Source organism: Notamacropus eugenii, chromosome 7 (genome assembly GCF_028372415.1).
Source record: "Notamacropus eugenii isolate mMacEug1 chromosome 7, mMacEug1.pri_v2, whole genome shotgun sequence".
Lineage (NCBI taxonomy): Eukaryota > Metazoa > Chordata > Mammalia > Diprotodontia > Macropodidae > Notamacropus > Notamacropus eugenii.
Window position 1 is genome coordinate 160,116,808 of NC_092878.1, and position 9,203 is coordinate 160,126,010.

General features: G+C 39.3%; 1 pseudogene; it reads left to right on the top strand.

Moving 5' to 3' along the window:
• Positions 1–2,189: 2,189 nt before the first annotated feature.
• LOC140514793 (poly(rC)-binding protein 4-like) lies at positions 2,190–8,038 on the top strand (annotated as a pseudogene).
• The last annotated feature ends 1,165 nt before the right edge of the window (positions 8,039–9,203 follow it).

Below are 9,203 nucleotides of genomic sequence, written 5' to 3' on the forward strand. Positions count from 1 at the left end.
TTGTCATCTTTGTCACTTTTCATGATCGTGAAATGGAATTGATTTGTTTTTATTTCCATTTCTCTAATTACTAGTGATTTTGAACAATTTTTAATATGGTTATAAGTAAACTACAGTTTCCCCTTAAGAACTGTCTGTTCATATCTTTAGACAATTAACTGGATAACTGCTTTTTTGGTTATAATTTGAATCAGTTCCTTATATATCTTGAAAATGAGATCTTTATCAGAGAATCTTGTTACAAATTTTCCCCCAGTTAATTGCTTCCTTTTTAATGTTAGCTTTATTAGATTTGCTTATACAAAAGCTTTTATTTGTTTTTATTTAATTAAAATTTTCTTTTTTGTCACTTGTAATCCTCTCTGTCCTTTGTCTGATCTTGAATTTCTCATCTTCTTCATCTCCTCTTGGCTTTTACACAGCTTTGCCTTAGGATGCTTTTGTTTCACCTCTACTTGTTGTAGACCCCAATTTTACCCCCTCTTACAAGAGACATTTCCCTCCCCAAAGGTCAGTCTCCACCTTTGTTCCCCCAAATCACTCTGCATGTAGTCTGTATGCCATTATCCCACCCACCTTGCAACTTTCACTATATCAAGGTTTTCCTATATTGCAGGTAGGCCTAAGACATGACATGTGAGTTTGGGGGAGTTTTGTGGAAGCTGCAGACAGCAAGCAACAGCCAGCAGATGACACAGAAAAATTTTGGAAACTCAGAAATGCAGAAAATACAGTTATAGTACTGTAAACACCCCATAAAAGAAATATTCAGACCTTCTCTGGTAGAAAGGGAGGGCCAAAAAATTGTAAATGGATTTTCCAGGTCCTGGAGGCATCTTGCCCCCAGCCCTGTGATGCGGAAGGGATAACTACACCTCGTTTTTTGTATTTTTTTTTATTAAGGTATCATTAACACTAGTATATTATTTCCTGTTAGAAAGCAGATGTCTTGAGGCTAAGAACTGTTTCATTTATGTCTTTGCCTTTGTATCTGTGGTTCGTCTGCTTGCCCAGGGTAGCTGGTGGGGCTGCAATGAGTAGAGGGCTGGGCCTGGAGTCAAGAGGACCGGAGTTCAAACCTGTCCTTAGACGATTATTTGTTATGTGACCTTGGATAAGTCATTTAATCCTCTTTGACTCAGTTCCTCATCTGTAAATGAGCTTGAGAAGGAAATGGTAAAGCACTCTAGCATCTTTGCCAAGCAAACCCCAAACGGGGTCACAGTGAGCTAGAAATAACACAACAACAACAACAAATACTCCTTCAATTGAATTGCTTTAAACAGGGGCAATCTCTTGACTTTTTTTCCCTGGAAGTAAATATATATAAATATATATATATATTTCATTGCCAAATGATAAAAAAATTATACTTAGAGGAAAAAAATAAACTTCACTATCCTTGAACTCAAAAGAAAATGGTCATTTAATCTGCTGTCTTTCTATGCTGCACAGAAAGCCAAAAATTATACCCCATCAGCTTTACACCAAAATATGCTTGTAAAAATGAGCTTGCAAAATATGTCAAAACTTAGGAAATGAAAGGCAGTCAGCCTGGCCCAATCTTTTGAACACAAGAGGACCAAACACGATAGAAAAGCAAATATACTAGTGGATTTCTTGTAGGCCCTTAATCAATATTTGTTAAGTGAAAAGGGTTTTACAAATTATATGCTGCCTTTATCATTGTACTCCTAATCTATAATACATGGTGAAGGAGGTCAACCAAATGTCACAGAATATCTTAATTAGAACTAGCCAGCAGTTAGGGTGCTTCACATATGGCTTAATGGCTTAATGGTTTATAAATAGCAGGGCAGGGGGAGTGATGCTGCAGTGGATAAAGCACCAGGCCTGGAGTCAGGAAGACTCATCTTCCTCAGTTTAAATCTGGTCTCAAACACTTCCTGGCTGTGAGACCCTGGGCAAGTCACTTGACCCTATTTACCTCAGTCCCTCATTTGTAAAATGAGCTGGAGAAGGAAATGGCAGACCACCCCAGTATCTTAGCCAAGAAAACCCCAAATGGAGTCACAGAAAGTCAGACATGACTGAAAACTACTGAACTACAACAAATTTATCAACTGCTGACTAAGACACTGTGCTAAGCACTGGTAACACAAAGGCCAAAAGAACCAAGGAGCTCACAGGTGAAAAACTAGATATATGTGAGATGCCCAACAGAGAAGATGAAAGGTAAGCTGGGAGAGGAAGGGACTAGCAGCTGGAGCACCAGGAATGACTCCCTGCATAAGATGGGGTCTGAGGTGAGTCTTAAGGATGGTTTAAAGCATTGTTTTCCTCATTGTCTTTTTGAACCTCTTTTGCCAATTGAGTTAGCCTATTTTTCAAGGTGTTATTTTCTTCAGCATTTTTTGTGTCTCCTTTAGCACATTGTTGACCCGCTTTTCATGCTTTTCTTGCATCTCTCTCATTTCTCTTCCCAGTTTTTCCTCCACCTCTCTTACTTGATTTTCAAAATCCTTTTTGAGCTCTTTCATGGCCCAAGACCACTGAATATTTATTTTGGATGTTTGGAATACAGAAGCCTTGACTTTTATGTCTTTTCCTGATGGTAAGCATTATTCTTCCTCATCTGAAAGGATGGGAGAAGATATCTGTTCACCAAGAAAGTAACCTTCCATAGCCTTATTTTTTGCCCCTTTTTTGGGCATTTTCCCAACCAGTTACTTGACTTTTGGGTCCTTTGTCAAGAGCAGGATATACTCTGGGGATCTATAAGATCTCAGTTCCTCCAAGGTGGCAGAATCAAGCATGTACACTGGTCTGGGAACAGGGAGAGATTTTTGTGCCCAGAATCTTAGCAGAGTTTCCTCTCCACAACCACCTGACCTCCAGTTCCACCAAGCCAGCACTGGTGGCAGGGCTGCCATTCAGTGTGAGATAAAGATCAGCTCCCTCAGGGAAGGCTGATGTAATAATCAGCTCCTCAGTGCCCCCAGGGGTTTTAAGATCTAACAATGGATGCAGGCTGCTGTAGGGGCTGCAGTGAGAACTGCTGCTGCCTGCCCCATGTGGCCTCTGTGGCTGCTGCCTAAGGCGCAATCTATGGGAAGGCCCTTCTCCCTTCTCAGCCAGCTGAAAAAACCCTGTCACTGACCTTTGGTGCCTGTGGGTTGAGGGATCTGGGAACCGCTGCTGCTGGGGTTGGGGATTCCATCCCCAAGGTGTCCTCCTCCCAGAGCAATGCTGTGCACCATGCAGCCAAGGCTGGGTTGGGCTCCATTCCACATCTGGTACAACAGACGTTTCCTGTGGGCCTTTCCGGTCACCTTGGGCTGGAAATCTCCTCTACTCTGTTGTTCTTCACTTCTGCTGCTCCAAAATTTGTTCAGAGTCCCTCTCTACAGGTATTTTATGGGCTCTGTGGAGAGAGCTAGCATTTGTGTGTCTTTCTACTCTGCCACCTTGGCTCCGCCAGAAATCTCCTTAGTTTTTTTAAGCAATGTTGTCTTAAGAACAACTTTGAGCAACTAAGTCATTTTGACTATTATAAATACCCAGATTAACTACAAATAGCATATGAAAGAAGACACTATCTGCATCTGGAGGAAGCACTGATGAAGGATTTTACATATATATATATAGGGTTGTGTTATATATATATATATATATATGTATGTATGTATTTGTGTCTAATGGTAGCCATCTCTGGGGAGGGGGAAAAAGGGGGAAAATTCACATGATAACATCATTGTATATTTATTTTTAATAGCATTTTCCCCCAGTGACAAGTCTAGACAATTTTTAGCATTCATTTTTCCAAGATTTTGAATTCTAAATTTTTCTCCCTCCCTACTTCCTGTCCCATTGTCTGAAAATGGGAGCCAGTTTGATATAGTTTACATGCATATATATAGTTTATATACATGCTATGATGTTAAACATATTTTCTTATTTACCACAGCTGTGAAAGAAAAAAACAGATTAATAAAAAAAAACAAGAAAGAATAAAGGAAGGGAAAAATATCCTTTGATCTGCATTGAGTCCATCAGTTCTTTATCTGGATATAGATAGCACTTTTCTTTGTGATAGCTTTGATTTCTTCATCTGAAAACTACCTATTCATATCCTTTGAGCATTTATCAATTGGGGAATGGCTTGTAACCCTAGAAATTTGACTCAGTTCTCTATACATTCAAGAAATGAGACCCTTATCAGAGATACTTGCTGTAAAGATTGCTTCCCAGCTTTCTGCTTTCCTTCTAATGTTGATTGCATTGGTTTTGTTTGTGCAAAACTCTTTTGATTTAATATATATACAATTATTTATTTTATATCATGAAATGATTTCTATCTCTTGTTTGGTCATGAGCTTTCCCCTTGCCCATAGATCTGACAGGTAGACTATTCCTTGCTCTTCTAATTTGCTTACGGTATCATCCCTTATATCTAAATCATGTACCCGTAAGCTAGGAGTATGTGTCTCAGATAGAGAGAGAGAGACAGAAAGGGAGAGAGAGAGTGAGATGCGTGTATATATGGATATATGAACTTCTGTGTGTTTATATATGAGAAACCTATATTTGCATATTATTGTTATATAACATTGCATAATATATAAATACATTTATATATGTATATGTACACATACAGATATAGATCAAAATAGATATCAATATACATAGACATATGTGTGTGTCATATCTCATACATATCTGTATATAAACTTATATACTCATAAGTATGCATGCATGAATGTATAGACACATGTGCATATACACATACATATACACATATCTACACATACATACACATGTGTGTGTGTGTATTATCCCTCCCAAGAGGAAGAGAAGGGCTGAGCAGTCAATGGAAGGTAAATGATAAGAACCAGAGCCCAAGACTCCAGAAGCGGATCCTCTTCTTTAGCACTGGAACGCCAGGCCAACCACTGGTGTGATGGTTTTGGACTCACAGAGGAAGGACTTGATTCTTTTCTGTTTCTGTGATGCTAATGATGTCTCTGGGTGTATCTGTCCCTGTCTCTGGGTCAGTGTAGATAGGAATTCAGCCACAGCTTCCCATCCTAGGAGATTTTTTCTCCATGTTGTCCTATGGTACTCCAAAAGCATCCACCCAGGTTTCTTCAGGTGCCTGCTTCCAGATCTCTTTAGCAGACTAGAGGGTATCTATTTGTTATCCTTCACTTGTATATTCAGTTAATAACAATGAAGTTGTGCATCAATTGGCTGGCCTACTTAATAACTTGAATTAATAATCAGTCTTTAGTTTGGTCTTTCTGCCTCAAGTCACTCCCCACTCTAGTCCATCTGCCACTCAGTTATCAGCTTAATATTCCTAAAATACATGTCTGACTATAATATTCTCCACTACACCACCTACCTGCCCATCATATCATCCTTTTAACTCTTTCTTGGTAATTACTTAACTGTAATGCAATGTAAACTATTCACAATGAGCATGAACTTTTTCACTGCCCTTTGTCTCATTTGAGGCAACTAAGTGGGGTGGTATAATGAATAGTGCACTGGGCATGGAGTCAGGAAGAACTAAGTTCAAACTCTGCCTCAGAGAATTTATCTGACCCTGGACAAGTCACATAACATCTCTCAACTTTAGTTTCTTCTTCTATATAAAATAAGGATAATAATGATATAAACAGAATCAAATGAGATTTTTAAAAGTGATTAGCAAACCTTAAACCTCCATATAAATACACTACTTTTTTCACTTTAACTCTTGGGAGATTATTCTAGTGTTCCTTGATTTATGGTCACACAATATCTCTTAAAGAAGGAGACAGACAAGCATCACAAAGGTTGGCAGATACGGATGCTTTGGCGTTGGAGAGAGTGTCTCCATATATTAAATTCTTCATCCATTTTACAACTGGACAAAAATGCCCTTTGAAAATTGGAGGAAGCATGAAATCTAAAAGTCCAACCTTGATACTACCAACTAACAGCTCCAATAATCCATTCAAGTTCTAGCACATTCAGAGGATGTCACTTGTTTAAAAAAATTGCACAGGCTCCTTGATTGCTATTTTCCCTTGGATAGACTGCACACAGTAAAAATGCACTTGCCAATGTCATCTTTTAAAACTGTATGCATAGGCAATCCTAATTAGGCTGTGCTCAACACTTTGCATTATAGGACATTGTGCTTCCAGCCTGAGCTGATTAAGGATGACTGACATTCGCTCAGCCCCCAGATTGCTGCAATTATTGAAAATCATTAGGATTTCTACACAAGTGTAGTGGACTTTTTCATCTTTCCCCCCTCATCCCATCCCCTCACCTTGGACCATTGTAGGTGACTCCCTAAGAGGACGAAAAGGATGTAATTTGCTTTCTCTGTCCTAAAATGAAGCAGCCATATTTAGTTCCTTGTGATGTGAAGAGAATGTAATTTGCTCATTGTATCATGACTTGAGATGCCATTAGGTGACATGCATTCACCAAACATTTTTTTCCTTTCCTCATTTTCTATTTCAAATTAAAACCTTTCAGCTTTTGGGCAAACAACTACAAATTCTGAAAATCTGGCATTAAAAGAAGAAATAAAATGATTTAGCCATCAATCTTGTTTTGTAAATAGGAAAATCCTTCACTTGCATCTGTAAAAGGGTTTTTGTTTGTTTTAGATGAGACAAAGGTTACACTTAGATCATGAGGGTGTGGAAGTAAGGGGATACTAAGAGAATGATTGTCTCTGTCTCGTTTGGCCAGGACTTTCAAATGAATAATTCTTTTCATCAGGGAATCCTAAACAAACAATCTTTTGAAACCAGCTGGCAAGTACAGTCATAATTAAAAAGATATCTGCAACGTACTCAGCTTTGTTAATAAAGATTTGCATGTTATGTTTGCATACGATGTACAAAATATAGAGCAGCCAACAGGTAAATTGTTCCATTGAAAAGTTTTCTCCTATATCACAAAAGAGTGAGGTATGTGATCTTTGCTCGCTAGTGCGCCCCTCTCATTGGAAGAAGAGGAGGCAAAGTCAAGGAAAGAAGGGAGTGTACAGCAGCTCAGGGGAAAGGGGGTATGCTCCAAACTCAACTGACATTGCCATCATTACTGCTAGCATCCAACAGTACAGCATTGAGTGTGTCAAGCAGATCTGCATGGTCACTCTTCCCCCAAGAGCATGACAATCCTGTACCAACAGGTTCAGTTCTCCAGTGGTCTTTTTAGGTGATCAGGTGTATATCATTCAAGGACAGTGTGCCATTCCACTGACAGATTTGAACAAGTTGCACCAGTTGACAACGGAAGAGTCACATTTTCCCATGATGCATATCAATAACAGATTCAATAGAGGTTTGGATATATCTACTTAGACTACTTCTCATGAACTTACCATTCCAAATGACTTAATTGGCTGTATAATTGGACATTGAGGCACCAAAATCAATGTGATTCATCAGATGGCTGGGGTTCAGATCAAAATTGCCAATGCAGTGGAAGGATGTACTGATGGACAGTTACCATCATTAGATCTGAGGCTAGCATTAGTCTGGCCCAGTAGCTAATCAGTGTTATTTTGGAAAATGCTAACCCCTCCTCCTAGGCAGCTTCTGTCATGATTTCTGATCACCTCAGCTGCAATTGCTATTCATTTTCCACCCTGTCTTTTTCCTCCTGTTCCACCACCAGTCCCTTGCTCACCACAGTGAGTACCATTGATGAAGCTGCTAGCTGCCTTAATCCTCTTATAGCTGCCCCTTGGGTCTCCAGTCTGCTTGGCATGAAACCTATCCCTCTCCTGGCTCTAAATGCTGTGTCTGCTACTAAGAGTACCAAAGCTTTGACTACCACCACCACCACCTCTGCTGTGCCATTTAAACTAACAAAGTTGAAAAAATCGATTTTCTCTGTAATGATTGTAGATTTCTGGTGCATCCCTTCAAATCTGTTTCTGGGTTTTGTGTATGTGTGGGAGGTGACTGAGTTTTTGACCTTTCTTGGTGCATTTGAAGGGAGATGCTTGCTTAGGTGGAAGCCAGTTGAGCTGAATGCTTTCATGTTTCTGAGTGTGATTTGTTAAAATTCTTTTCTAGAGCTATATAGTCTTGCTGCTTCCCCCTTCTCTCTCTCCTATAACTATTCTCTCCCTCCCTTCTTCCCCTTTTCTTCACTCCCTTTCTGTAGCTCTTTTTCTGCCTTATAAAGCAGCATATTAGGGTCTGTGCTTAGTGAATAGACACTTTGGGCAGGGGCTGGGGAAGTACTCTTGATGATGCTTGTCTCATAACATATAAACTGACATCTTCCCCTCAGTTGTGGTAACTAGAGGTGCTAGGCATGCCAACCAGGTATCCGAGCTCCCCTTTTCACTTCCATCATTTGCTTAGCTTATACAGCAAGGAGAAGAGGCAAATCAGGAGGTCTCTGACAAGTTTTTTCTACCATTGAGAAGTCAGCTTCCATAGTCCCTGGGATCTCTCCCAGTTCTAAAATTCTGTGATGTAATGAACATGCAGAAAGGAATACTGCAGGTGCTGATCTATTAATCACATGAGTATCAGTCAATATCTGAATTTTTATTTTCAGGCTGGTATAGTCCATAATACAGGGTGTCCCAAAAGTCTTAGTGGAGTTTAAAACTATTATATATTACTATATTTAAGACTTTGTTATAGTCTCTTCATATTTCTATGTTGTTTTTATTACTATATATTAAGTATGTGTACAAACACATATACACATACATGCACACATATATGTCTGTATACACACACATACACACACACACACACACACACACACACACACACACACATATATATATATATATATATATATATACATGTCTTAACCTATTATACCTTAAAACTGCACTATGACTTTTGGGACACTCTGTATAGACCACTCATTTCTATTTTCCAAGTATAAATATCATGATGGCCAGAGTTCATAGAATCACAAATTGAGAGCTAGAAAGGACATTAGAGGTCATCTAGTCCAACCATTTGTTTTATAGAGGAGAAAACAGGGGTTGAGGAAAGGTCCCAGGAACAGAGCCTCAGTCATGGTCTTCCTTCTTCCAGACCCAGTATTTCACCCACTGCACGATGCTGCCTCTCAGCCTGCCTCTCAACAAGGCATTAATTTCATTTGAAGGAGCTGCCAAAAAAATTGCATTGACCATGTTCAGTGATCTATTTGGCAAAATTCAGCATTTTTTACTCCACGAGTTCTCAATACTCCAG